The following is a 23,928-nucleotide window of genomic DNA, read 5'->3' on the forward strand; positions in this document are numbered from 1 at the left end:
ACTAACCTAAGGACATCACACACATCCGTGCCCGAGGCAGGATTCGAGCCTGCGACCGTAGCACTCCCGCGGTTCCGGACTGCAGCACCTAGAACCGCACGGCCACCGCGGCCGGCGCTTCTTCATCTCCCAGTACTTACTACAACCCACATCCTTCTGAAGCTGCTTAGTGTATTCATCTCTTGGTCTCCCTCTACGATTTTTACCCTCCACGCTGCCCTCCATTGCTAACTTTGTGATCCCTACCAACCGGCCCCTTCTTCTAGTCAAGTTGTGCCACAAACTTCTCCCCAATTCCATTCAATACCTCCTCATTAGTTATGTGATCTACCCATCTCATCTTCAGCATTCTTCTGTAGCACCACATTTCGAGAGCTTCTATTCTCTTCTTGTCCAAACTATTTAGGTCCACGTTTCACTTCCATACATGGCTACACTCCATACAAATACTTTCAGAAACGACTTCCTGGCACTTAAATCCATACTCGATGTTAACAAATTTCTCTTCTTCAGAAGCGCTTTCCTTGCCATTGCCAGTCTACATTTTATATCCTCTCTACTTCGACCATCATCAGTTATTTTGTTCCCCAAATAGCGAAACTCCTTTATTACTTTAAGTGTCTCATTTGCTTATGAGATGTTTATCAGGTATACTGCAGTGAAGGCCGTGGCATCCCCTGCGCGTGACACACTGATCTGTCTCGAGCCCGGCTCCATGACAAAAAGTAGGAAATAATCGGCTGGCCAGACTGGGCAAAATCATAATATATAAGGGTCGATGAAAAAGTTTTCGTTAGAGGGCGTCGCTGCAGCATATATGCAACGTAGCGGGACTCCTATGCAGATAGGCATCGACATGTAGCCAAAGGGATTAACGTGGCATTCGTATTCTTCCGAAGTGCGTGTGGTTAATGCGGAAACGTGAACTACAATCTGTAGCAATGTTATGACCAAATGCGTCCAAACATGCTCTTATTCTTTTCTGCTCTTTTTCCTGCTGAAGAACAAACGCTGGTAGACACCCATCGGAGAATGAGGGATGTGTGTGGGGCAGCATGTCTGTCGGAATCCGCCATCGTGGAACGTTTCTCGAAGTCTCGCGCTGGCTGGTCGCGATTCGACACACGACGCCGGTCGTTCTGGGGCGTAACGCAGAAGTTACAGCAACTCAAGTGGAAGACACTCCGGCATCCGTCACATAGTCCTGATCTCTCCATATGCGATTATCACGCCTCCTGTCGCTTATAAAAGGTCATGAAGGGTCGTCGATTCCTGGCTCCTACCCCTCGCGTTTATCTGGCCTCTCAACAGATACCACTCCGTTGTGGTTGCACCTACGGTACGGCTATCTGTATCGCTGAGGCACGCAAGCCTCCCTACCAACGACAAGGTCCATTGTTCATAGGGGAGGGGGGAGAGTATTTGAATACGCATGCCTATACCATTTTCTTTGGCGCTTCAGCGATTTTGTAAAAATTAGATTGCGGCGCTTAATTGTGTTACTGATGTAAACTTCCGAAAATACATATTACTGAATTTTTTAAAAAAACTCACTGCTCCATCTGTTGGTTGTTTGGTGTACTACTCCGTGATGATGGTGTTACAGAGGTAAACATCGGAATTGTTAAACCAAACAGACTGATATGGCACGCGCCGCTAGCCTGTGATCTTGTACAGAGCGCGCATTGTAATCCATTATAGTTCGCTGCCCTGGTGCGGGTGGCGCTCCGGTGGCGATTGGCTATGACGCCGCTGGCGTGTGTTTGCGGTGGCTGGCGGAAAGCGAGAGGGTAGTGGGTTTTGCCGCGTATTGCACGGAACGTGAAGTTCGCTCTGCCTGACCGGCTAGTGACTATCGCTAAGGCTGTTGCGTCTCGCAATATGAGCAGAGTGGACTGTGGCGGAGGCGACTCGCCGCTGTGCTGGCCATGCGGTGGTGATTAATTGGAGTCGGCGTACTTGTTCTTCCTGCCTGTCTGATGTGGGGGTCCGGTGGGGTCCTGTGATACTCTGGCCCGGAGACAACTAGTTGATGAATTTCGGAGTCGTCTGCCAGGTTAGGGTGTGGGCTCGGTTGGCTCTTCAGATTTTCCCCTGGAAGCTCCAGCAGCGGTTTCAGAGCTTTTCTGATGTGCGACGGTGTTGTTGGAACTTTTTGCTGTGTGTGTTTCTCGTTACGATATTTGTTGGTACTAATTTATTTGCTCAGCTGGAGTCCTGCCCGGAGTTGCGTTCATGTATGGTACATTTGGCAGTCGATGTGTTAGGTAAAGTCTGCCTAAGAAGGGCGGTTTTGTACAGTATATACATAGTGAATTACTGCTGCTTGGTATATGTAGTCTTCTGGGACCTGAACAACACGATCTAGTCAATTTGGTTGTGTAACACCATTTAGTGGTATGTTCTGTATTTTGTTACTGTGTTATTATTAACTTGGTGGAACAGTCGCGTGTGGTGTCATTAAGGCACTTCTAAGACTGTGGTATGACTATTCATGTGCGCTTGATTTTTATTGTTTTTGTTTTAGGACGCGAGAATTGTTTGAGATTTGTGTGTGTTGGCTTCCGGCACTTATTAACAGCGCCCGAGTTAACGGCGCTGTGGTTATCATGTGCTGTCGGGATGTTATACTGTATTTTTGAATTTTATCTTGTGTTGATATTATCTGTCGTGTGTTACAGAACACAATCAAGGTGCGTAAGCGATGGGCAGTTGTAGGAGGCATGTCGGAGAGCTGTCAGCGGTTTATTTCGGGGACCGTTTCTAGTGGGAAGTCTCCGAAGTGTTGAGAGCTCGCTCGTCTGTGATTACGTTGGGAGTTGCCCTCGCCCTTTGGTTGTATCAAATTATTATTTTGTTATTACATTTATTGGTTGTGTGTTGCGTTTAATTCATTTTATGGTGCCAAGCGCCATTATCTTTCTCAAAGTTTTTTACATAAATCATTTTAAATTGTAATGCCAAGTTAACTTATTATTGGATTTTGTCTTTTGGATAAACTCTAAAAGCACTATTGTAAAAGGTTCTTGGTTTTATGCTGGCAAGCCGCCGTTATTGTTTTTAAAACTCACTTTTTAACCATTTGTTAAGTTTTGTAAGTTATATGAATTTGTTGTTATTTAAAAGAGTTTAGTATTGGCAATTTAATAAATTGTGTATAGAGTCTGCTGTTGGGACATTATTGAGTGGAACTGATTGGATAGTTCTCCTATAAGAATACACATTTCACAGGCGATTTTAGATAAAACTTTCATTACGTTATCTTTTTATCGTGATTCGGTTTTGATGAAATAAAGAGTATACGTTGTCCCTGGCTATACTGAAGCTACCTGTGTAAACCACAAGAAAATTCGTCTTGTAACTTCGGAGATTAGGGCGTTCAGAAAGACAAATGGACGGACACGACGATTTCACCGTTTTATCATTATTGCGCAAGAACTGTTACAGATTTCTATTCGACCAGTCATCACTACCATCATCTTCTTCGCCTCATCTCCTACCTCGAGTTGTCTCACTATGATCTCCCCTCAGGGGAGTGTCGTAGGGCCGTTGCTACTCACAATGTACATAAATGAGCTTGTGGATGACATCGGGAGTTCACTGAGGTTTTTGCGCATGATGCTGTGGTGTATCGAGAGGTTGTAACAATGGAAAATCGTACTGAAATGCAGGAGGATCTGCAGCGAATTGACGCATGGTGCAGGGAATGGCAATTGAATCTCAATGTAGACAAGCGTAATGTGCTGCGAATGCATAGAAAGAAAGATCCCATATCATTTAGCTACAATATAGCAGGTCAGCAACTGGAAGCAGTTAATTCCATAAATTATCTGGGCTTGGGCATTAGGAGTGATTTAAAATGGAATGATCATATAAAGTTGATAGTCAGTAAAGCAGATGCCAGACTGAGATTCACTGGAAGAATCCTAAGCAAATGCAATCCGAAAACAAAGGAAGTAGTTTACAGTACGCTTCTTCGCCCACTGCTTGAATACTGCTCACCAGTGTGGGATCCGTACCAGATAGGGTTGATAGAAGAGATAGAGAAGATCCAACGGAAGCAGCGCTTCGTTACAGGATTATTTAGTAGTCGCGAAACCGTCACGGAGATGATAGATAAACTCCAGTGGAAGACTCTGCAAGGGAGACGCTCAATAGTTCGGTAGGGGCTTTTGTTGAAGTATCGAGAACATACCTTCACCGAGGAGTCAAGCAGTATATTGCTCCCTACTACGTATATCTCGCGAAGAGACCATTAGGATAAAATCAGAGAGATCAGAGCCCACTCAGAGGCATACCGACAATCTTTCTTTCCACGAACAATACGAGACTGGAATAGAAGGGAGAACAGATAGAGGTACTCAAGGTACCCTCCGCCACACACCTTCAGGTGGCTTGCAGAGTATGGATGTAGATGTAGATGTAGATCTGAAACGTCTTGGAAAATGTATGCGCCGGACGCAGAATAGTAACAGGAGCTGCTGCGTAATAGGGCGCTGCTTTAATGCTCTTCACACAGCTTTCACGGATGAGGAACCGGCAGTAGTGACGCTCGCGGCATGCCGAATGAGAGTGCAGGGTGTCGGGTGATTCAGCGAGAGGCTGCAAGCTGGCAGCAGCCAGCAACCGGCTTCTGCGCACGGCTGCCCGCCGCTGGCCGCGCTCTCAATCCGGGCAGAGCACCCCGGCGAGGCGAGGCGACTCACTCGGCTCGGAGTCCGGGCCCGGGGCGAGCGCACAGCGGCAGTGGCAACCTTACGACTCTCTTCCTTCCGCTGGCCTGCCTCCCGGGGGCTGTTACACACACACACACACACACACACACACACACACACACACACAGGATGATACGCCGTCCCTGCAGATACACACTCACGAGCCAAAGAAACCGGTACATCCGCCTAATATCGTGTAGGGCCCCCGCGAGCACGCAGAAGTGCATGGACTCGACTCATGTCTGAAGTAGTGCTAGACGGAATTGACACCACGAATCCTGCAGGGCTGTCCATAAATCCGTAGGAGTAGGAAGGGTGGAGATCTCTTCTGAACAGCATCATAAGAGTAAGAAAGAGTGAGATCTCATCTGAACAGCACGTTGCAACGCATCCCAAATATGCTGGATAATGTCATGTCTGGGAACTTTGTTGGCCACCGGAAGTGTTTAAACTCAAAAAGGTGTTCCTGGATCTACACTGTAGCAATTCTGTACGTGTGGGGTGTTGCATTGTCCTGATGGAATTTCCCAAGTCAGTCGGGAATCGCAATGGACATGAATAGATGCAGGTTATCAGGCAGGATGCTTACGTACGTGTCACCTGCCACAGTCGTATGTAGACGTACCAGGGCCCCATATCACTCCAACTGTACACGCCCCACACCATTACAGAGCCTCCACAAGCTTGAGTAGTCCTCTGCTGACATGCAGGGTCCATGGATTCACGAAATTGTCTTCCTACCAGCACACGTCAATCCGCTCGATACAATTTGAAACGAGACTCGTCCGGCCAGGCAATATGTTTCCTGTCATCAACAGTCCAATCTCGGTGTTGACAGGCGGGGCGAGGCGTAAACACTTGTGTTGTGCAGTCATCAAGGGTGTGCCAGTGGGCTTTCAGCGCCGAAAGGCCATATCGATGTTGTTTCGTGGAATGGTTCGCATGCTGACACTTGTTGATGGCCCAGCATTGAAATCTGCAGCAATTTGCAGAAGGGTTGCACTTCCGTCACATTGAACGTTTCTCTCGTCAGTCGCTGCTGATCCAATTCTTGCAGGATCGTTTTCCGGTCGCAGTGATGTCGAGTTCTGATGTTTTACCAGATTCGTGATATTCACGGTACACTCGTGAAATGGTCGTACGGGAAAATCTTCACTTCACCGCTACCTTGTAAATCTGCGCCCCATCGCTCGTGCGCCGACTGCACCACGTTTAGACTCATATAAATCTTGATAACCTGCCATTGTAGCAGCACTAACAGATCTAACAACTGTGCTAGACGCTTGTTGTCTTATTTAGACTCCCTGTTTACATACCTACGTATTTCAATATGCATGCCTCTACCAGTTTCTTTAGCGCTTTAGGGTATTAGATTGTAGGACTTACCAGTAAGTGGTGTAATAATCTCAACCTTCGAGAAATTCACGCCCATTACCGAAGTTTAAATACTTTTCGATTCTGATTGTGGGGTAACCTACGATGTATTGTTGCTGGTAGCAGGTGCGAATCCATGATTAGTTTCGGGGAAGGGGGTGCCTTTTAAGGCGAGGCGACAGGTGATTTCAAGCTTCGCAGTTTGCTCACGGTATAGTGACTATTGTGTCCATTCGTGGCGATAATATTCGAAACAAATTTCGTAGCGAATTGTCGAAAGAGTTTCAAACACGCTTGTCACATAATAAATGGATCAGCGAATCTTTTCGTTGTCATCCGAAAGTCCCCTAGAACTTAGAACTACTTAAACCAAACTAACCTAAGGACATCACACACATCCATGCCCGAGGCAGGATTCGAACCTGCGACCGTAGCGGTCACGCGGTTCCAAACTGAAGTGCCTAGAACCGCACGGCCACACCGGCCGCATGCAAAAAGAGTGCTGCATTGTCCAGAAAGTGTATATGTTCGGGTGTGCTGCAGTAGGGATAACAGGTCCACCACAGTGCGGGAGAGAAACTGCGTCGCAAATGGAAACGTACTGTAAAGCTGAAGTACGCGGGACAGTACGATTCCTGTTGGCAAACGTCTAAATTGATTCAACGTGAAATTCTGGATGTATACGGACTAAATGGTATGTCGCGTCCAGCCGTTCTGAAATGGCGCCAACAGTTTGGCCAAGGCCGCGCAGACACAGGTGATGCTGATGCGCCATACAATTGAGATACTGTACCGTACCATTTCCATCTTTTGACCAACTGAAGAACATCTGCAGAAAGATCTTGTCCATCAGCGGGGACGTTCACACAGGGGTTCTCGAATGGCTGCGTTACCAAGCAGCGGATTTCTGTCGTTGAGGACCTGAATGATTTGTAGAAAATGCCTATCGTTGTTTACAGGAAATTGCTACGATGTTCAAAAATAGTGTCTTGTATCTATGTGACTTTGAAATGTAGTACAGCATTCGGTACAAGTGACTTGGCCTGTCAAAATAATAGGTAACTCAGTTTTCGAAGTTGTATAAAGGAATAAGGGACTTTGAGTTTAGACAGTGCAACATGTGAAAAACTGGAAGGCGAAAATTGAAAAGGAAAGTAATTTCAGATTTGGAAAGCGGCACGCTCCAAGAACAAAGAGGGCGTCTACAAAGCCGAACTAACCTACCCTTAGACCTGGCTTATCCGGTTTACCGCGGGCTCCATGCTCTAGTGCAGAAAATAGCAGTCATGTGACCGTGAACGCCAAATCTCTAATCCAGGTTTTTCTGTCTGTGCCACCAATCCAACAGGCATTATAACTTAAATGTAGTAGAGGAAGTCCCTTTCTTCTGTAACACTCATACAAATATTTAGGTTACAGTCAACAGTCGAGATCCAACAATATTTGTTATTTCGTCTTACGTTAAAGCGATCGTCAGAATTTTTGCCCCCCTGTGGCGGGTGCTGGCGGCTCCTAGGCTTTGCCGTGATAGCACGAGAAAACTGACGTGCTGCCAGCACCAGCGGTAGGGGGCCAAAGTTTCTGAAGATGGCTTTAACATAAGCCGAAACTGATAAATTAACAAATATTGTTGTGATCTCGAGTGTTGATCGTAATCCGTTTATTGCACCATATCACTGCACTCCACAGGCAATGGTGTCTAAATTTATGGACTCATGTAACTCACGAGGATGAATTTGGCAGTTTCTCACTACCTTCAAAAATTACAATGAAAGTGAGACTTCAGCATTCACAGTTCAGTGACATTAGTGTGACCAGTGCCTATGTTCGAGGTCAACGTGCAATAACCACTCATAGACAGCAGGAGGCAGCACCAGCACTGGGAGGTATATAAAGTGTGTCACGGGGACGCGGAAAACAATGCAGTCGTTGTCGTAATGCTGAAACGAAGTGATTTATCCGACTTCCAAAAGGGCATGGTCACCGGCTTTCGGGCCGACGTGGAAGCATTTCGGAAACAGCTAAATTTGTAAACTTTTTGTCATAGTTAAAGTATATTGTGCACTGCAAAATGGGGCTATCCAAAACCGGCTCCGAGGTAACGCTGGTGTACCACAGGCCATGGATGACAGGGGTGACGATGGCCGTGGAAAGGTGAATGGGCGAATAGACGTGGAAATGTCGAGCAACTGAGCTCCTAGGTAAAATGTGGCTACCAGCAGTGTCTCCTCAATGGCCTTCCAAGGAACGTTGCTGCTTATCCAGTAGACACCTGGTTAATACACCCATCCTGGCTGCTGTTCATCGGAGACGTAAGCCAGAATATGCACGCCAATATCATGACTGGACGTCCACCGGATGGCAACAGTTGGTCTTTTGCGATGAATCACGTTTTATGCTCCACCGGTCATTCTGGAAGGCAAACTGGATCAAAACAAGTATGCATCTACTCTTGGAGACCGGGTCCACCACAGACATGCAGTTTGTTTTCCTCGTCACTATGGCGTCTACCAACAGGACAACGAAACTTGTCACACAGCTCGTAATGTACGTGCACGTTTCGAAGAGCGCCAGGCTTTTGGCAGGAGGTCACATTAATGTGGCTGGACAGCGTATAACGGCCTGCTGCTCTACTTCGTCTGCCAGAATGGCTGGCGCAGCGACATCTCACCGCAGAGACAGCTGTCGATTCGCGCACGACCAAGCTGTCCTCCTTATGACGTCATACGAGTTAGCCGATCAGCAGTCCAGATGCCGGTCTGCTCCGAGTGCCTCTGTCACACTCGGCGCCGCTGGAGACGCGCGGCTGCAGAACGGCGACCCAGCTGCTGCCAGCGGGACCGCAGCCACAAAGCGCTCTGCCGTGCGACCGCGGCCGCGGCGTTCTTCCCGTAGTGTGTGTGTGTGCGCGTGTGCGTAGAATGTTAAACTCAGCTCATTACATTGGCCGGCGAATGTTCTTTCACAATGGAAGGCAACTGCGTGTGCGACAAGGAGAGGTAATAGAATGCTAATTTTCTCAATATGCATAAACGATTGTCGTATAGGGTCATCAACACGCTCAGATTTGTCGCATGCATTGCTGTTGTCTACAGTAACGTATCGTCGCTTAATGATGGCAACGAAACACAGTGGTAATGGTTTCGCTTCACATACGGAGACATGCAGACTCGTGTCTGTAGCAAGGAAAAGATCTACGACATTAGTTGCGGTCTTGAGCACGTCACACCATAGGTTTAGCGGTAATTCTAAAAAACGATACATAACGGGACAATATGTAAAGAGACGAACGAGTAGTCTCAGTACTAGAGCATGCGAATGGAAGACAAAATGGTTCAAATGACTCTGAGCACTATGGGACTTAACTTCGAAGGTCATCAGTCCCCTAGAACTTAGAACTACTTAAACCTAACTAACCTAAGAACATCACACACATTCATGCCCGAGGCAGAATTCGAATCTGCGACCGTAGCGGTCGCACGGTTCCAGACTGTAGCGCCTAGAACCGCTCGGCCATCCGGGCAGGCGAATGGAAGACAGATTTGTTGTAAGAGACCTGGAAAAGCGCATCGCACTTGTGGAGAAAACCTCTGACAAGACGCTAGCGCGCTTTCTTCTACAGTACTGCTCCAGCGTCTGACGGTGTTATCAAACAGAGGTACGGACTGAGGCGGTCCGGTGCTTAAAACAGTGGGCTAGCTTTCGGAACCCCACCATTTGATTCCCTGTACAGCTACGCAAATTTATGCTCTCCGTGGTTTCTGAGCCAAATGCCGGGATGCGTCTTTTGCAAAGTACAAATTCGATGTTTTCCACAATCCGTGTTTGTGCTCTGCATACCTCGCTGTCTACGGGACATTAGATTCCTGCTCTCGTCATCTCTCTGTAATAGACAATACAGCATCCATTAAAATAATTACAAACTTCTGTTTTTTACGCTCTGAATTTCTCCATAAATCACTTTTGATGACACAATCATAACCAGTTTCGGCACACAATGACCAACTTCAGATGCTGTCAGTGGCATGTGATCAACAAACTTTCTTGGAGTGTCAAATTACTGGGGCGGGGCAGGTGACAGCGCCTTTTCGTTAAGTTGTGAAATAATCGGAGGTTCGCAAGCCTTGGGTATTTGCTACTAAATCGCCACTGACAACGTGTCTTTTTGTGGCATTTGTCACGTTCTATGATTTATGAAGCAAAGTCTCAGAACAGGCTTCCGTCGCGCCAATTTTCTATCAGCGGTGCCGGTGAGAACACTAATTCAGTAAGAGAAAGGGAGGGCCATTCTTCTTATCTCTCAATATATAATTTCGAACTTCAGATAAATTATTAGGTTGGTGCATAAATTCGTAGCGATTTTTTTTGCGTGTTGGTATTCCGATTTTTGCGGTATTATTTATGGATTGCCATTTTTTATTTGTAGCTCACTGTTGCTATTTGAGTTTACATGTTATCATTTTGTCATTTGCAGATAGCGAATGGAGCTGTGGACGCTAGAAAATGGAGTGCCAAATGTAGAAATCGAACAAAAAACATGGTTCAAATGGCTCTAAGCACTCTTGAGACTTAACATCTGAGGTCATCAGCCCCTAGACTTAGATCTACTTAAACCTAACCTAACCTAAGGACATCACACACATCCATGCCCGAGACAGGATTAGAACCTGCGTCCGTAGCAGCCGCGAAATCGGAACATTTCCGACATATTCTTGTGTTTGAGTTCAGTAGGGGGGTGACAGCAGCAGAGGTAGCCAGAAACATTTGCGCCGTTTATGGCGATAATGCCATTGGACAGAGCACTGCAAGAAAATTGTTTTCTCCTTTTAGGGAGAATATTTTTGACATTAGTGACTCTCCACGTTCAGGAAAACATTGATGAAGATCTTGTAAAAGCATTAATTCACAATAATCAACGTCAGTGCACTAGAGAAGTGGCAAATGTGATGCACTGTGTCCATTCCACCATCGTGTGTCATTTTCATGCAGTGGGAAAGGTTTACAAATCGGATGTATGTGTACAGCATACTGTAAGCCAAAACCACAAAAATCAGAGGGTGGCATCATGTGCCCCTCTGCTTGCTCATCATCAACTGGCTCGTGAAGAACACCGACAGTTCCTTCCCTGTATTGTTACTGGTGATGATAAATGGTGTCTTTATGCTAACGTGAGGTGTCAACGTGAGGAAAAAAAGAAAAGCAAAGCAGCAATTCCCGGTACAAAGACCTGCGCGAAACGATAAAAGATAATGTTCTGCACATGGCGAAACAGCGACGGTGTGTTGTACAATGAACTGCTTGCTCGAGGTGTAACGAGCACAGGCGACATCTACTGTCAACAACTGAGACGTCTGCCACACGCAATCCCTGAACACGGAGAAGGAAGACGTAGAACGAAGATACTCCAGCATAAGGCCCGTCCGCATTCTACTACACTCACAAAAAACATTAAACAAGAGTTGGGTTGCAAAGTAATCCCATATCCACCTTGTTCAGCTGTTCTTGTGCCCTCAGATTTTCACCTTCTGCACTCTCTATCGAACAACATTCAAGGAACTTCCTTTCCAGATGAAAATGAGCACCTAACGTGCCTTGACGAGTTCTTTGCCTCAAAACCACGTAATTTCTACAGCCGCGGCATCGAAAAGTTACGCCAGCATTGGCAGACTATTGTAAATAGTGAAGGAGAATGTATTACTAATGACTAAAGTCACTGTTTTGTGTAACTGTTGTGTGTACTAAACTTATGGAAAAACGCTACGAACTTACGCACCACCGTATAAATACCTAAAACAATAAAATGTTGTCAAAGACTATAAGACGTCCAAAACACATTAACGAAATGGAAGATCTGTTTTCACTAAACAACTATCTCAGAATTTTGAAATGTTGCACATCGGCCAAGCTACTAAGTACCTTTCATAAAATCCGCCCGGCTCGCCGCCCGGTCGATTAGTGTCGAAGTCCGGTGTGCCGGCCAGCCTGTGGATTGTTTTTAAGGCGGTTTTCCATCTGCCTCAGCGAATGCGGGCTTGTTCCTCTTATTCCGCCTCACTTACATTATATCGGCGATTGATGTGCAAACACTGTCTCCAAGTACGCCTAGACCATAATTACTCTACCTCGCAAACATTTGGGGTTGCGCTCGTCTGGTATGAGACGTTCCCGGGGGAGGGGTCCACTGGTGGCCGAATCGCACAATAACCCCGGGTTCGGTGTGGGGCGGCGGTGAGGTGGGTGGACCCCTGTGGCGTGTTGGATTGTGAACCACTGAGGGCTACAGCGGAACGTAGTCTCTCCGTCGTTTCTAGGTCCCCGGTTCAATACACAATACGCAATACAGACCTTTCGTAAATAAGAGCCGAACATACGATGGACCTGACTATTAGTTTCCTCTTACCGACTTCGTGATTTGTAACCAGCTTAGCCTGTTGAAGAGAATGGTGAACGAGTTGTACAGACGTAAGGCGACGAATAGGAGTATCTATTTCCACAGATTTTATGCCAACGGATACAATTCTGAGGCGTCAAAAAAATATAGGAAGACGATTGTCCATACGCATTCATATATATAAAACACAACAGACGCCCTGCAAAGCGCTCTTTATTTTCAGAAAGACGTGTAGAACGCGCCTCATCATACTGTCGCAGTCTGTTCACTTGCTCTAGCTGCTGTCAGAATGTCCAGAATCGATAGGTGTTTTCATACGGGAACTAGTGAACACAACTCATGCCGTGGTGGAACTTAGTATCCTGTAAGCAGCCAATATTTCAACGTTGTTCCGTACTTTAATGTAAGGAAGTGTGTCATGTTGAGGCCTATTGTCAGTGTGTTCCAAATGGAAACTAAGAAGCGTGTGTTCTGGAGTGACGCATGCCAATCGATAGTACAAGGACCCTGGAGGTCAAACAAGAAGTTGTGGTCTCTCGACCTAGTATGCCATACGACTTCAGTTCGTTGCAGTGGCAAGTAAAGTCAACTCCAGAACGAAAGCAGTTACGGACGCAGCACGTGAGATAAGAACACGCTTAGCTCACTCATCCAAGGACACAAGTGGCGCCGCAGCGTGATCTCAAGGCTGTCAAAGTCAAGGGGGAAACTACGCCGCGTACAGAGTTGGAAGCAGGTGAGCGATCGCGTGTCCGTCACGAGGCTGCACGGCTTTCACTGAAAATGGGCAGCGGCAGTGTGCTGACCTTTCCCAAAATCTGAGCCTGACGCTGTGTGGCATTTCAGGCTGCTGAGTCTTCTTCTACTTCCGCAAAATTCCAAATGTTTGCGATAAGTCTCTCTTTCCTAGCATTCACACCGTCCCCTTCGGGTCTGTTATTTTCAGCATTTGACAAATGTTATCTTTATTTTAAGCTTTGACCCTGTCCCTTTCCTGTCGTCACAAATGTCTATTAACATAACGATGGGGAGTTCTGTGCACTTTGCAGTCCGGAACCGCGGGACTGCTGCGATCGCAGGTTCGAATCCTGCCTCTGGAATGGATGTGTGTGATGTCCTTAGGTTAGTTAGGTTTAAGTTGACCTCAGATGTTAAGTCCCATAGTGCTCAGAGCCATTTCTGTGCACTTTAATGTACTGCTTCTTTGCAGATAAGAGCGCATTTTACTTTATTTCCAGCTTTGCTGTTTCACATACGTGAGGTGAGTGTATCAGCGCTGCAGCAGGTACAGAGTAAGGAGCGACAGGTATGTTCCCACGCTGGCCAGCAGAGGAGGTTGGCTATTTGGCGCTTTCAGTTGCAGTGGGATGAGGTGCCGATGCAGAAATCGCTAGTGACTTCAGCAAAGAGATAGTAGGGAATGTACATTTATTCTGGCGTGAATCAAGTAATTGTTATTAACAAATATTTGCTACCGAGAGTTGCCTTTTGTCACAAACGTTAGGGGGAATCTACGCGTCATTAATACCATCTTTCAGTAATTTAACAGTGCCAGGAAATGCTGATATTAATAAATAAATGAATAACTTTGGCATACCCGAAGATGTACGATGTTATATGAACTATACCGATTTTACGTTCAAGTTACAGACTATGCACTATAGTCGGCAGTCGCCGACAGGAAGACTTTCGATCTAGTCATGCGGTAGACCATGCTCTGGTACTGTTAATCGTTAGCTTATAACCAGTGCGAACAAATTCATTTTACGGCATTTCTGAAATTAACGCCCCATAATGGCACCCCGTGTAAAAATTATTTGAACAAAAAAGACTTCTTCTTTAGATTACGTAAAACACAGATGGTAGTACTGCATTTTCAGGATCCTACCGCTCACAAGGGGACATAAAACTAAGAGAGCATCTCCACGTAACAAGTAGGAAGAACTCGTACGAGACAGCTCACTACGTCAGTTCAAGAACGGACTGGCTTAATTATCGCAGAACTCGGGTGGGAAAGCGTAGCCAGTTAGTACTGAATGCCTCTTATACCACCATCTACGGGTTCACCAGCTAAACTGAGGCATTTCTGGAGGTTTAGTACGAGGGGGACAGAGGAGGGGGCTTCTTGCAGCATCCGTCCGTGAATCGCGGAAACTTCATATGTGTTTTCGTATGTAAACTGTTCGTGTATTGTATTTTCTTAAGCGTACGTTGGAGACCAGCTCAGCGTTTGCCGGGACGGGAATGAAAAACCGTCAAAATCCCACAGTCAGGCTGGCCGCTGCTGCAGACCCAGATCGGTATCCGGGCCTGACTTCCCTTCCTGTACCTAAAGCAAAAGTGCTGCAAGTGTCTGATATCTGAGTCTAATACCTTACAACACTTAGGTGAGAATGTTGATACCCAATACCATGAAAGACAAATGAAAATTGCAATATTGTGTTACGTACGCCAATAAATAGTCTTACACGGAGAGTACCTGGGAAAAGGATTTTTTTCAGTTTTTTATATTTATCCTACTTGATGTTCAGAACGTGAATATCAATCAGTTCAGATAGTCTCATGATAGTCTTAAGAATTCTAGAGAAAATCTACTTTGAAGTTTTCCGAGAAACTGCAATTTACTAAAATTAAGGCGATTGAAATTTTATGAGGAGATCCCGTCGCAACAAAACATGAGTACCACTCCAATTCACGTATTATGTCTGTGGCACTATCTCCCCTATTTCGCGATAATACAAAACGATCCGCCCTTCTTTGAACTGTTTCAGTATCATCCGTCAGTCCCACCTCATACGGATCCCACACCGCACAGCAATACTCTAGAGCAGGGCGGACAAGTGTAGTCCTGATCGATACTCTACTACCGATCTTTGGCGAACTTTCTGTTCCGAGTATTGCACTTGAACTGTCCTCCGCAGAACCCGGGAAGCTGCGCAGAGCGGTGCCGGAGCCGCCCTCCGCGTGCGGCTCGCGGGTAACAAGTCTGGAGAGTTGGCGTGCAGGGCCGGCTGCCACGCCGCTGATTTGTAACGTCCGCACGCGCCGTCAGGACGCGAGCCGGGGGAAATTGTCTCAGCGCTGCGTTTCCTCAAGTCGGAGAGCATTAGATTCTCTGCGGACCACAATGCTGATTTATTCGTTATTGTGCGGTCGTGACCGTGATGCATTACGGTACTCTCGTGTAACGGAGCCAGTTAGAGCCGCATAATGAGATCGTAAACAGCGAGGGCTCGAAAGAGAAGGCGAGCAGATCGTTTGCAGCCTGAATGAGGAGCAGAGGCGCACGTCTCGCTGTGTGCCGCGCATTGTCTGCATCAGAGAGCATTGTAGCGGGCAGGTCGCTAGGCCTCTGGCAGCGGGCGCCAGGGCGAGAGCGCGCCGCCGTCATAGGGTAACGGCAGGCGAGCAGACGGCGTCACCAGCTCTCGCCGGTGTGCACAGCAGCTACGTGTACGGCACCAGAATGTGTGCACAGCGCTCTTATCCATTACGCAGTTTTCCAAGGCAGTTCTCAGATTATTACTGACACCACTGGGAGAGCCGGACATGACAAAACTAATCCATTTGGTGTTACACTACTGGCCATTAAAATTGCTACACCAAGAAGAAATGCAAATGAAAAACGGGTCTTCATTGGACAAATATACTAGAACTGACATGTGATTACATTTTCTCGCAATTTGGGTGCATAGATCCTTAGAAATCAGTACCCAGAACAACCACCTCTCGCCGTAATAACGGCCTTGATACGCCTGGGAATTGAGTCAAACAGAGCTTGGATGGTGTGTACAGATACAGCTGGCCATGCAGCTTCAGCATGATATCACAGTTCATCAAGAGTAGTGACTGGCGTATTGTGACGAGCCAGTTGCTCGACCACCATTGACCAGACGTTTTCAATTGGTGAGAAATCTGGAGAATTTGCTGGCCAGGGCAGCACTCGAACGTTTTCTGCATCCAGAAAGGCCCGTACAAGACCTGCAACATGTGGTTCGTGTATTATCCTGCTGAAATGTAGGGTTTCGCAGGGATCGAATGAAGGGTAGAACCATGGGTCGTAGCACATCTCAAAGGTAAAGTTCACTGTTCAAAGTGCCGTCAGTGCGAACAAGAGGTGACCGACACGTGTAACCAATGGCACCCCATACCATCACGCCGGATGATACGCCAATACGGCAATGAAGAATACACGTTTCCAATGTGCGCTCACCACGATGTCGCCAAACACGGGTGCGACCATCATGATGCTGTAAATAGAACCTGGATTCATCCGAAAAAATGACGTTTTGCCATTCGTGCACCCAGGTTCGTCGTTGAGTACACCATCGCATGCGCTCCTGTCTCTGATGCAGCGTCAAGGGTAACCGCAGCCACGGTCTACGAGCTGATAGTCCATGCTGCTGCGAACGTCGTCGAACTGTTCGTGCAGATAGTTCTTGTCTTTTAAACGTCCCCATCTGTTGACACAGGGATCGAGACGTGGCTGCACGATCCGTTACAGTCATTCGGATAAGATGTCTGTCATCTCGACTGCTAATGATACGAGGCCGTTGGGATGTAGCACGGCGTTCCGTATTACCCTCCTGAACCCACCGATTCCGTATTCTGCTAACAGTCATTGGATCTCGACCAACGCGAGCAGCAATGTCGCCATACGATAAACAGCAATCGCGATAGGCTACAATCCGACCTTTGTCAAAGTCGGAAATGTGATGGTACGCATTTCTCCTCCTTACACGAGCCATCACAACAACGTTTCACCAGGCAACGCCGGTCAACTGCTGTTTGTCTGTGAGAAATCGGTTGGAAACTTCCCTCGTGTCAGCACGTTGTAGGTGTCGCCATCGGCGCCAACCTTGTGTGAATGCTCTGAAAAGCTAATCATCTGAATATCACAGCATCTTCTTCCTGTCGGTTAAATTTTCCGTCTGTAGCACGTCATCTTCGTGGTGTAGCAATTTTAACGGCCAGTAGTGTATATTTCAAGCACTGCAGCCGATGAGATTTTATTACATTTTTGTCTATAGAACAATGATTATAGACTTTGCCTGTACATTACATTAGATCAATAATTGTTCCACAGATCATGAATACGACATTTAGTAATGATATGGAACGTGTCACCTTAACAAATCACAATTCAACCGTTTTAAAATAACTGTGTGATTACTAATTTATATATAAAAATTCGTTTATTGAGTAGAAGAAGTTTTCATTCAGAAATTCTTTTCATTTTTGTATGCTATTTGGTACCTTGACAAAGACGTTTGTGTCAGCATAATTCTGCATTTCCTGTGCCAGTTTGATTTAACACACAATACTGAAGATCAGTCTTTCTCCTAGTATTGTAGCTATGAACATTGCTTTTGAATTGGGATGGATTACTAATAACGAATTTCATAAGCTGTAAGTAGGCCGTTTAGGTTTTTATGTTCGTAACGTCCCGTAGCGCTCTGTATGAAAATCACTGGCTATGTTGTGTGCAGTCTGTGGCTGGTTGGCATTGTGGGAATATTCGCTATTGTAGTGTTGGGCAGTTGGATGTGAACAGAGCGTAGAGTTGCGCAGTTGGAGGTGAGCCACCAGCAGTGGTGGATGTGGGGAGAGAGATGGCAGAATTTTGAGAGCGGACAATCTATACGTGTGTCCATCATAAATAGTAAATTTGTAATAGTGGATATCATGAACTGATATATATGATGACTTTTGAACATTATTGCCGGCCGCGGTGGTCTCGCGGCTCTAGGCGTGAAGTCCGGAACCGTGCGACTGCTACGGTCGCAGGTTCGAATCCTGCCTCGGGAATGGATGTATGTGATGTCCTTAGGTTAGTTAGGTTTAAGTAGTTCTAAGTTCTAGGGGACTGATGACCACTGCAGTTGAGTCCCATAGTGCTCAGAGCCATTTTTTGAACATTATTAAGGTAAATACATTGTTTGTTTTCTATCAAAATCTTTCATTTGCTAACTATGCCTATCAGTAGTTAGTGCCTTCGGTAGTTAGAATCTTTTATTTAGCTGGCAGTATTGGCGCTCACTGTATTGTAGTAGTTCGAGCAACGAAGATTTTTGTGGGGTAAGTGATTCATGAAAGGTATAGGTTATTGTTAGTCAGGGCCATTCTTTTGTAAGGATTATTGAAAGTCAGATTGCGTTGTGCTAAAAATATTGTGTGTCAGTTTAGTGTTGATCAGAATAAGTAAAGAGAGAAATGTCTGAGTATGTTCGGTTCGGTTCTGCTCAGCTGTTTGAAAATCAAATAACGTAAGAGGTTTATCAGCACAGTAATTCATTAATTTTTCTAAGGGGAAGTTTCAAAGCGAACAATAGAAAATCCAGGATGGAAGGTAACAATATAATGAAAAGGATTATTGCTATACAGGGAGGAGGTGGCGAGAGGTTTCATGGGGCCAAGACTCCCCTCAAAAGCAAATATCTATATTACTAAATGGCTGATGCAGTTCATGGTGCACAAACAAGATGCAGGCTGCCTATCTAACGGCTTCCAGGGGTAAGAAAAATGTTATTTTCAATAATTCTTATAATTACCTACCAGATTTAAAAATTTAATCTTGTGCCATAATCTACTCGTTAAGAAGCATAATCTTATATAAAAGGTTAATCACAGTAACACAAATATTGCAGCTAGAAACAGTCTGCACGTTTTGACGCAGTGCAACTCATGGGGAGCAAATTTCCCAGACAATATTCATCCAGTATTTGAGAATCACAGCACTTAGCGAGTTTCGACATACTTCACAGAAAATCAAACCATTTCGCAACTTTTTCTCGTTGTCATCCCCTCACAAACTGATGAATGAAATAAAAGTTTACTGCTTACCACATTTTCGCTGTTCATGCAGTGGAAGTTCAGCATCGAGCGTAACGTTTTAATGTATCACTTCTTTCCTAGTCACTCTAAACTCAACACACATTGCAGACAGTATCCATACATAGCAGTCAATCTACCTGCGAAATGATATCGTTATACGACACGTAGTTGCCGAGATTTGATGTCATAAAAATTGAGATGCATAGAGAACTGGCTTTTGCTTAAAACTGAGCTCAAGTCACCGAGCCTACACCCATCAAGTGTTTGATAATGAGAACACTTAGAGACTCGCAACAAACTTGAAACATAATTTCAAAACTTCTCTAATTTTTCCCCTCTTACATGCTGAACATCAGGTATTAAAGTCACTAACCTATCTGTACAGTAATCAGACTTTTGAAGCTATTTTACAGAGCGGAGTGTCTTTAAAGAATCGGGACTAGTGCGGTTTACTGGTACTGCACTAACCACTGATGTAAACTAATCCTGACGATTATAACAAAACATTTTATGTAACTTATTGTTGTTATTAATAAAATGCAAGGCAATTGTGGCATGTTAAATAAGGGGTTACAGTGCAAACCATACTTCCGTGAAGAGGTTGAGAGGGGGTAGGGGGTCAGGCAGATTCCATTTACCTAGATTTCCGAAAAACGTAGTTAACGAACGTGCAAGCATGCGGAATAGGTTCCCAAATACCTGATTGGGCTGAGGGATTAAGTAATAGGACGCGCTACGTTGTCCTCTACACTGAGTGTTCATCGGAGACAAGAATACCGTGTGGAGTGCTCCATGGAAGTGTGACAATACCGCTATTCATCTCTGTATAAACAAATGATCGGACGGGCAGTATGAGTAGCAACATGTGGCTGTTTGCTGATGATGCTGTGGTGCACGGGAAAGTATTCTTGTTTCATGACTGTAGGAAGATATAAGTTGAATTAAACAAAAAAATTAGATGGTGTGAGCAATGGCAGCTAGATCTAGATATAATTTAATGCGTATGAGTGGGAGAAAAAATCCTGTACTGTTCGGATAGAGCATTAGTAGTGTCTTGCATGAAATGAACACGTCGTTTAAATATCTGGGCGTAAAGTTGCAAAGCGATGTGACTTACAACAGACACGCAGGGATTGAAGAGGGGAAGGAGAATGGTCGACTTCTGCTTATTGGGGAAAGAACGCTAGTGACTCCATTCTTGAATAGTGCTTGAGTGTTCGGAACCCCTACAAGATCGGAATACAGGGACACATCAAAGTACTTCAGAGGTGGGCTGCTAGGTTTGTTACCGATAGGTTCGATCAACACGTATGCGATACAGAGACGCTTCGGAAACTCCAACTGGAACCCCAGGAGGGACGGAGACGTTGTTTTTAAGGTACGCTATTTGGGAAGTTTAGAGAACTGGCACCTGAAACCGAATGAAGAACGACGTACACTCCACCGTGCACTGTACAGCGACTTTCGGTCTATGTCACTGATGAGCCAAAACATATGACCACCTGCTTAATAGCTTGTTTCTCCGTCTTTGTAACAAGTACATCGCTGATTCTGTGTATCAGGATCCGACAGTTTGTTGGTAGGTCTGTGGCATTGGATGTTTACGCACACATCATGTAATTCGCGTCAGTGACGGACCGCTGATTTGCGTACGCGATGATGTTCCCAGATTGCGATCCAGGTGGGTTTCATAGGATTTGCATCAGACGAATTTGGTCGCCGAGACATCAACGTGAGTTCACTATAATGCTCCTGAAACCACCGTAGCACACTTATATTGCTGAAAGACGACATCGTCGCCAGAAAAGACATCAAGTATGAAGGGATGCAGGTGGTTCGTCGCTGTCAGCGTGTCTTCGACTACTACCACAGGTCCCTTGCAAGCGCAGGAGAGTGTTTCCCATAGCAGAATATGCCCAAGGCAGACTGTGTCCGTCATGCGCGGCACGTTCCGATCCGCCGTTTTCCTCGATGACGGCGTTTTGTAAGTAGGCTGTTTAGGTTTTTTATATTGGTAACGCGAATTCTTTACAGACGAATGGAAAAACTGGTAGATGCGGACCTCGTTGAGGATCAGTTTGGATTCCGTAGAAATGTTGGAACACGTGAGGCAATACTGACCTTACGACTTATCTTAGAAGATAGATTAAGGAAAAGCAAACCTACGTTTCTAGCATTTGTAGACTTAGAGAAAGCTTTTGACAATGTTGACTGGAATACTCTCTTTCAAATTCAAAAGGTGGCAGGGGTAAAATACAGGGAGCGAAAGGCTATTTACAATTTGCACAGAAACCAGATGGCAGTCATAAGAGTCGAGGGGCATGAAAGGGAAGCAGTGGTTGGGAAAGGAGTGAGACAGGGTTGTAGCCTCTCCCCGATGTTATTCAATCTGTATATTGAGCAAGCAGTAAAGGAAACAAAACAAAAATTTGGAGTAGGTATTAAAATTCATGGAGAAGAAGTAAAAACTTTGAGGTTCGCCGATGACATTGTAATTCTGTCAGAGACGGCAAAGGACTTGGAAGAGCAGTCGAACGGAATGGACAGTATCTTGAAAGGAGGATATAAGATGAACATCAACAAAAGCAAAACGAGGATAATGGAATGTAGTCAAATTAAATCGGGTGATGCTGAGGGAATTAGATTAGGAAATGAGACACTTAAAGTAGTAAAGGAGTTTTGCTATTTAGGAAGTAAAATAACTGATGATGGTCGAAGTAGAGAGGATATAAAATGTAGACTGGCAATGGCAAGGAAAGCGTTTCTGAAGAAGAGAAATATGTTAACATCGAATACAGATTTATGTATCAGGAAGTCGTTTCTGAAAGTATTTGTTTGGAGTGTAGCCATGTATGGAAGTGAAACACGGAAGATAAGTAGTTTGGACAAGAAGAGAATAGAAGCTTTCGAAATGTGGTGCTACAGAAGAATACTGAAGATAAGGTGGATAGATCACGTAACTAATGAGGAGGTATTGAATAGGATTGGGGAGAAGAGAAGTTTGTGGCACAACTTGACTAGAAGAAGGGATCGGTTGGTAGGACATGTTTTGAGGCATCAAGGGATCACAAATTTAGCATTGGAGGGCAGCGTGGAGGGTAAAAATCGTAGAGGGAGACCGACAGATGAGTACCCTAAGCAGATTCAGAAGGATGTAGGTTGCAGTAGGTACAGGGAGATGAAGCAGCTTGCACAGGATAGAGGAGCATGGAGAGCTGCATCAAACCAATCTCAGGACTGAAGACAACAACAACAACAACAACAACAACAACATATTGGTAACGCCACGTAGCGCTCTGTATGAAAATCACTGGCTGTGCTGTGTGCAGTCTGTGGCTGGTTTGCATTGTTGTCTGCCATTGTAGTGTCGGGCAGCGGCAGCTGGATGCTAACAGCGCGTAGCGTTGCGCAGTTGGAGGTGAGCCGCCAGCAGTGGTGGACGTGGGGAGAGAGATGGCGGAGTTTTGAAATTTTTAAGACTGGATGTCATGAACTGCTATATATATTATGACTATTAAGGTAAATACATTGTTTGTTATCTATAAAAATCTTTCATTTGCTATGCCTATCAGTAGTTAGTGACTTCCGTAGTTTGAATCTTTTATTTAGCTGGCAGTAGTGGCGCTCGCTGTATTGCAGTAGTTCGAGTATCGAAGATTTTTGGTGGGGTAAGTGATTTGTGAAAGGTATAGGTTAATTTTAGTCAGGACCATTCTTTTGTAGGGATTTTTGTAAGTCAGATTGCGTTGCGCTAAAAATATTGTGTGTCAGTTTAAGCACAGTCACGTATAATTTTTCTAAGGGGACGTTTCAGTTTGTGGACACGACCGTATACCTGGTGTAGCAAAAATGTGATTCACCCAAAGAGTCGACACATTTCCATCTGTCGACGGTCGAATCCCAATGGTCCCGTGCCCACCGCAATCGCAACTGACGATGCCGCTGGGTCGACATGTGAACACGTTGCAATGGTCTGCTGCGGAGCTCCATGTTCAACAACGTACGGTGAACGGTGTGCTCCAGCACTGTGCTCTTTCTGCAGAGAACGCCATCTTCTGGAAGAGTCGTGGACGTCCAACCATTTAGCGCTATGTGGTAGTTTCACTGCCCTTCTGCCTCTTTCCGTGGATATTCACGTCAGTAGCAAGTGAACATTCGACCAGCTTCGCCGTTTTCTGATACACTTTCACAGAGTCTGCTTAATAATAATCTCCCCTTCGTCAAAGTCGGTTATCTCAATGGATTTCCCGAATTGCACCCCTTATCTGCGCTAGGGTGGTCCCTATCCGTGTCCTCTCTGCTTAAATACACTACTGACCGTTAAAATTGTTACACCACGAAGATGACGCGCTACAGACGCGAAATTTAACCGACAGGAAGAAGATGCTGTGATATTCAAATGATTACCTTTATCAGAGCATTTACACAAGGTTGGCGCCGGTGGCGACACCTACAACGTGCCCACATGGGGAACGTTTCCAACCGATTTCCCATACACAAACAGCAGTTGAGCGGCGTTTCCTGGTGAAACGTTGTTATGATGTCTGGTGTAAGGAGGAGAAATGTGTACTATCACGTTTCCGACTTTGATAAAGGTCGGATTGTAGCCTATCG

General features: G+C 45.6%; 1 protein-coding gene across 1 annotated transcript in view; it reads right to left on the reverse strand.

Annotated features, from left to right (window-relative positions):
* The window catches only part of LOC126334637 (calpain-9-like), a 977,125-nt gene that overhangs the window by 813,986 nt on the left and 139,211 nt on the right, over positions 1-23,928 (reverse strand). The window lies entirely within an intron of this gene.

Source organism: Schistocerca gregaria, chromosome 2 (assembly GCF_023897955.1).
Source record: "Schistocerca gregaria isolate iqSchGreg1 chromosome 2, iqSchGreg1.2, whole genome shotgun sequence".
NCBI classification, from domain to species: Eukaryota; Metazoa; Arthropoda; class Insecta; order Orthoptera; family Acrididae; genus Schistocerca; species Schistocerca gregaria.